Source organism: Gorilla gorilla, chromosome 7, assembly GCF_029281585.2.
Source record: "Gorilla gorilla gorilla isolate KB3781 chromosome 7, NHGRI_mGorGor1-v2.1_pri, whole genome shotgun sequence".
Taxonomy (NCBI): Eukaryota; Metazoa; Chordata; class Mammalia; order Primates; family Hominidae; genus Gorilla; species Gorilla gorilla.
Genome location: NC_073231.2, coordinates 142,301,928 through 142,309,061, shown reverse-complemented (window position 1 = coordinate 142,309,061; position 7,134 = coordinate 142,301,928).

The window sequence follows — 7,134 nt, the reverse complement described above, 5'->3', positions numbered from 1 at the left end:
TAATGGAAGAGGAGACAGGATCTGTTATGTGTTGACCACATGAATCAAGCCAGTTGTTCTCAATTATTTACCTTTATTATGTGTAGCATAGTTCAATAAGGTACTGATGATACAAATAACATCATTCTCATTTCACAGATGAGTAAAATGATTCCAAAGGAGTAAATTCATTATCATACAGAATGAGAGATAGTCAAAATTTGAAATCAGATATTCTACTCAGAATTCACCTGATCAGCATGGTTTTAACAAAATTAAATAAGCTCTTGTTTTAGTATGAATATTATTTTTCTGACAGTACAGACATAGAATTCACTAGAATAACAAAAGATGTAATGTGTAAAATATTTCACTTTCTCTTGTTTCTTCTATGGTATCTCATGTTCTGATTTGGGAAATAAAATGGTTGTGCTAGATTATTTTTGAAGTCCCTTTAAGTACTAGAATTTTATGATAGATGACTCTGGGAATTTGTAGAAAAACAATGGAGGATAATTTTGTGTATTTAGGAGATCTACAGAAATTAATCCTGCTTTTTTGGAACCCAACACATTCAAGAAAACTTAAACACTGAATATGTTCCAGGCTATCTGTTAGTTGCTGGAATGTAAACATAGAAGGACTTGTCACTACTTTTCAAGAGCTCATATATCTCAGGTTGGTGAAAGCCATAATGGGGAGAGGACAAAGAAAGAGCAAGTAAAGAAGCAAATGCAACTTCATGTTGTCTTGGGAGCTCAAGGAAATGTCAATATCTACCTCCAACTGCCTTCAGGTTGCCATTAAAATTAAGTAGCATAATGATATCAGGAGATGCATAGCCCATTATATTATGACATTGGGTTCTCAAAATATGGTTGTTAAAGCGTAAAAGTAATTGCATTTTTGAGTCAATACAATGAATAAAACAAGAAGTGATGAAATGGAGAATATGCAAGATATTCCATTTACTTCATGTTGGATGAGAGGAAAGTAAGGACATAAAAGGAGTGAAGGATAGAGTAAAGGTGATTGCGTAAATAATTTTGAGACCTGGTGAGATCAAACACTTTTACAACTTGTTATTACCATAAGGGAGTTGGAAGGATAGAGGCTATGGTCAGAAAGTGGGATGCTTGATATTGAGATTATGAAAATTGTTAAGTTAAATAATGATAGGGCTTGGGTATGACCATGACATTCCCTTGTTGCAAATGAAGAGATGAAGTTCACGAAAAGTCAGGTCTACACTACCTATGTGGATACTGGAATCGCCAAAAATTAAGGTAAGAGCAATGTGGAAAAGAGGGGCAGAGAACCTTGTGCTGAAATCTTCAGAGAATGAGAGGAGTGAACTGGTTGTTAGAGTGGTGACCACATCAAAGAAGAAGAGTGAGCAGTACAATGTGATGACAGGAGCTATAAACCTGGGTGGCTTTTGAAAGAAGTGGTACTTGTAGGGGGAGCTAGCCTTGGAGTGTAACATGCAGAATAAGGAATTAACTTCCTTCAAGTCCTCATTCAGTGGTACTAGGGGCGTGGAAGAGAAAACAGACATTGTTGAGAAAGCTGCAGGGAAAACAGTGCCCTCCAAAAAGAAGCAGATTTCCTTAGAGCAAAGAGCTTTGCTAACGATAGGTTAAGCTTTTCAGATAGTAAAGTGCAAACATTTGGAAAGATAGTGAAAGGAAGTGGTGATAAAATAGGGATTTTCAGAGCAGTAAGGAGGCACATATCTGTGGAGAAATGATGACCATAAGAGCTCAGATTCTTGTGGATTTTGACGTAGTTATTACTAAGGATCATCATCCAGGCGTGAGTCCTGATGTTCTCCAAGGTGGATTGTTTTGTGGTGCCAGTTTTCCTAAGGAAGGACAGGTGAGGACCTGGTTAAACATGGGCAGGGCTCCTAGTTTTCCTTCATCCTGGTCGTCAGGGGAAGAGTGTCATCACCATGGACTCATCCTATTGGTATCTTACTGAAAGACAGTGCTTTAGAATTCTGGCAAACTGGCAATGTCTAAGTAGACAGACATGATGTTTAAAATCTTTTCAGAATAAAATATTTCCACTTTAGAACAGTGCTATTTAAGAGAATATATAAATATTTCTGTGAGCCATGTTGGGGCTAAGAGACACTACCTCAAAATGTGGCACAGTAGATGTCATTCTCTGACCTTCTCCCACCCTTCTTTCTGAGAGCTCGCCATGAAGGAATTACCTGACCTTCCTCCCCTGAAAGCTGGTCATAAGACCATAAGACTTTCACCTGAAACATTCCCCCTCTATACCCAGAGGGAAGGAATAAAGACACAGGCCAATAAAAACCTGAAAACAACAAGCCTTGCTGACTTCCCTCAGTTTATTATTGTTAGACCACACTCTTTTATTCAATCATGCTTATAAACAGTTGTCTATTCTTCATCAAACCTAAGAATAAAAATAAGTTTTTCATGCGTCATTAGGTCTTCATTTCTGAAGGCTTCTGTGTCACCTAAAACTTTGGTTAAATAAATGTGTTATGTTTTTCTCCTGTTAATTCATCTTTGGTTATAGGGGTGTCAGCCATGAACCTTGAGATGAGTGAAAAAAAGGTATTATTTTTCTCTCCTATAGCCACGTAAATAATTTTAAATTTTCTAACAGCCATATTTTTAAAAAGTAAAAAAATAAAAAGTAAATTTTCACTAGCATATTGTATTTAACTCAAAATATCCATATATTAAATGTTACGGAAACAGGTCAGCGTCACCAGTCTCATTGTCTAAGATGTTATCCAAACTCGTCAACTCATGACCAAGAGAATTAAGGAGGGTGGACACAAAGGGTGAGGTTTGAGAGAAAGTTTAATAAGCAAAAGGAAAAAGCTCTTCACAGTGGAGAGGGGAGCCCAACTGGGTGCCATTTTTACCCTGGAATTCAAAAGCTTTTATAAGAAACTCCTTTCATCTCTGTAGCTGTTAGAGTAATTTCTCTTACCTGAAAAGCTGTCTGCACAACTCCCCCTTATCTATGTGGTTGTGAGTATGTCTCTAGGCAAGCACGGAGTGCCACTTCTCTTGTTTGTATAACTGTGCATTTGTTTTAGGTAAGCCCCCCTCCTCGCATGCAAGTTCCCACGGAGCCCATTGTGTACATGTTTGAAAAGGGAAGGAAACTTTTTCCTGGAAGCCCGCTAATCAAACAAAGAACAAGAGGCTTCTGTGCTGGACTCTGCCTGTTTATCTGTGCAAGTGCAGCCTGAGTTTTTCCTCAGTGTGTATTTTATACTTAACACATCTCCCTTGGACTAGCCACAGTTGAAATTGTCAATGTCCATATGTGTCAACCAGATTAAAGAGCACAACTCTAGAACTTTATAATCTGGTCACTACAGAAGAATAGAGCAGTTCTAATGTAAAACACTAATTTAGCATTATTTTTCCAAAGCAGTAAGCACAACCGTGGCATATTCCCACTTTGATCTCATGCTAAGAATTAAATCTTTTTCACACTTTAATAATGATAATGAGGTGAGCATTATGGAAAGTGTATTTTCAAACTCATGTATGAACACTGAGAGAGTATAACCCGGTCAAATGTTAATGAAAATCTGGGTTTAGAAGTCACAAATCTATCTAGCATGACTGTCTTGATCCTATTTTGACAGCCACAAGTATAAAGGAAACTGATGACCAGTTGATGGAAAAACTAAGAAAATAAAGATCATGCATAATTATTAGCTCCTCCTTCCTTTAGCCTCCCTTTGGTGTCCCCACCCTCTAGTGTTGGAATTACTCATAGGTTCCACTGACACTTTAAAGCCAGCTATAGTTTCCTCTAAGTCTGTAATACTGTGATAATGCATAATATCTAGCAATATTCTGGTAATCTTCCCAATACCATCTATTGGTCTGTGCCTCTGACTAGGTTTTGTACACTAGCATTAAACTGTTAAATAAAATATGATATTATTATTATTTTCATTGTTATGATTATAACAGTCATTATTATTATTAGGTATAGTAACTCAATGATGCTGACATAATTTGGAAGAAGTGTCTTTTGCACAAACTCTACATTGTTGTAGGAATCATTTTCCTGTTCTCTTGCGGATTTTTCAAATACAGCCTGGAATCTTTCACTCCATGCTTGGCCCATCAGGTGGTCTCTCCTCTTGCTAACTGATGAGATTTGGGTGTGTAGACATATAATATCTTTCCTTTGTATCCCAAGTTTTGAAAACAAGTGAGAGATATGGATATCTATTATCAGCTTTATTATTCTCTAACATCAGTTTTTTTCTTCAATATTTGACCAGTTCCTCAACCCTCTCCACCCAGTCTCAGGCAGAGCTGACACTGGTGTCAGCCAATGAAGGCAGACTGCTTGCCACATGACAGACAGAGCAAGCCTGCCCTGCCCCCTTCATGGAAGAAAGAGAGAGAACCCACTGGGGACTGAGCTGCAATTGTATGGTTCTTTGTCCCAGCGTCACTTGGCAGATGAATCCTGTTTTTCTTCCCAAGAAGTAGAAGTTTTTTGCTCTTGAGGGAAATGTGAGAAGTGTAGTATACATTTTTCCTGCAAAATCAATAACTGCCTGAGTTCCCCACCTCCCACTTCATGTTCTGGCAATTTTAGGCAGCTTCCAGCCACCCCAACACCCTCCCTTCTGCGGATGCTCAAGCTGTTCTCTCTGCCTCTTTCTGATTCACCTAGCTCAGTGGTTCTCTCAGTGGTTTTGCACCAGCCCACATCTCAGAGGGCTTACATGACTCATGTGTATTTCTCACCAAGCTCCACATTTAGAATGAGATGGTAGGGGTGAGGGTGAGTACAAGGCTGGGCCTGAAGGCCTTTACTATCCCTGCATCAGGAGAAATAATTCGATTCAATCACACACTCACTTTTAAGGTTTCTGCATGCAAGAGACAAGCTCCACTTCTGTTCAAATCTCATTAATCAAAGGAAGTCACATGGCTATACCCAACATTTAAGGGAGGAGAAGTTCATTACATCATGTGCCCAGAAGGAGCAGAAACCTGGACACATCTGGTGCACAGACTTAATGACAATCATAGGTGGCAAAGGGGAAAATCATGTTCCAACACCTGCTATCCATCTGCTTAATGGTTAAGGGAAACAGCATGAGGCAACAGAGTAAAGAGTGAGATTGGGTACACATCAGGTCCTCTTTCTGTCAGACATCTCAAGGAGTGAGTTATTTAACTGATAGCTTCCCAATCTCAAGTTTCATTTGAGATAATAGGGTGATGGCTAATGGAACAAGTTTTGGTCTTTCAGGATAAATTTACCTACCTATCTTTGATTCCTGTTCACTGGTGGTGAAGCCTTATATTACAGACTGAATTATGCCTCCCACAATAATTCATAATTGAAGCTCTAATCCACAAGATGATGGTATTTAGAGATGGGATTGCTGGGAGATTGCTATGTTTAGTTGAAGTCATGAGGACAGGTCCCTCATGATTGGGTTAGTGTCCTGAGAAGAAGAGGAAGAGACAGCAGGTGCTCCGTTCACATGGGGACAGAGAAGATGACTGTCTACAGGCAAGGAAGAGAGCTCTTACCAGGAAACTGAATCTATGGGCACCTTGATCTTAGATTTTCAACACTCAGAAACTGTGAGGAAAATTTCTTGTTGTTTGAGTCACTTAGTTTATGGTATTTTGTTATGGCAGCCTGAGATAAGTGTTAAAGCAAACTCAGAGGCCTGAGAAGGACTCTGTACTCTATATTTGACTCATTGCGGATGAACTGTAACCTAGCTTAATAGGCAGACAAGATTGAAAATCTAACTTAAGAGTATATGCCTGTAACTGAGTGTTGGCCAATCCCAGAAGCCATATTTCAACCACTCACAGACTGCTAATTGTTCAAACTGTGTTGAAATAAGGCAAAAGCTGAGCTGTAACCAATCCAGCTGTTTCTGTACCTCACTTCCTATTTCTGTACGTCACTTACCTTTATTTTGTCTGTAAATTTGTTCTGAGAATGATGCATCCCTGGAGTCTGAATCTGCTGTGATCCTGGGGGCTGCCCAGATTTGTGAATCATTCATTGCTCAATTAAACTCCTTTAAATTTAATTCAGCTGAAGTTTTTCTTTTAACATGACTAATACACCTTATATACATCTCTGCCCTTCTCTGATTCTCAGCTCCATCATTTGCGACATGCACATCGTCCTTTCCACCCACCTTCTTCAAAACATTTTAGGGAGGAACTGAGTAAAAAAGGAAATCATGTCATTAAAATTGCTTTGTGACCTATATAAAAGTTAACGTGAGTAGACAGCCTGCCTGTCATTGTGTTTCAGAGCCTCTTGTTTTTCTTTCTTTTTCCTTTTCTTTCTTTTTTTGCTTTTTGACATGGAATTTCACTCTTGTTGCTCAGGCTGGAGTGCAGTGGCGCAACCTCAGTTCACTGCAATCTCCACCTCCCATGTTCAAGCAATTCTCCCACCTCAGCCTCCCGAGTAGCTGGGATTACAGGTGCCCGCCACCACTCCTGGCTAATTTTTTGTATTTAGTAAAAATGGAGTTTCTCCATGCTGGTCAGGCTGGCCTCGAACTCCCAACCTCAGGTGATCCACCTGCCTCGACCTTCTAAAGTGGTAGGATTACAGACATGAGACCATCACGCCTGGCCTCTTGTTTTTCATTTGATATAGTTTGGTTCTGTGTTCCCACCCAAATCTCATGTTGAATTATAATCTTTAGTGTTGGAGGTGGGATTTGGTGGGAGATGATTGAATCAGAGGGGCAGTTTCTAATGATTTAGCACCATCCCCTTAGTGCTGTCTCAGGATAGAGCTCTCACAAGATCCGGTTGTCTAAAAGTGTGTAGCACTGCCTCCTTCCATCTCTTCCTTCTGCCCCAGGCTTGTGGGATGTGCCTGCTTTCTCTTTGCCTTCACTATGTTTGAAAGTTTCCTGAGGCATCCCCAGCCATGCTTCCGACACAGCCTGCAGAACCGTGAGCCAATTAAAACTCTTTTCTTTATAAATTACCCAGGCTCATGTAGTTCATTATAGCAATGTGAGAATGGAATAATACATCATCTATGGAATTTCCTTCTTCCCAGCCTTGACCAGCTTTTTGGTCCACAGTCATATTTTATTAAGGAGCGCTGGTTACAGTAGGGTAACAT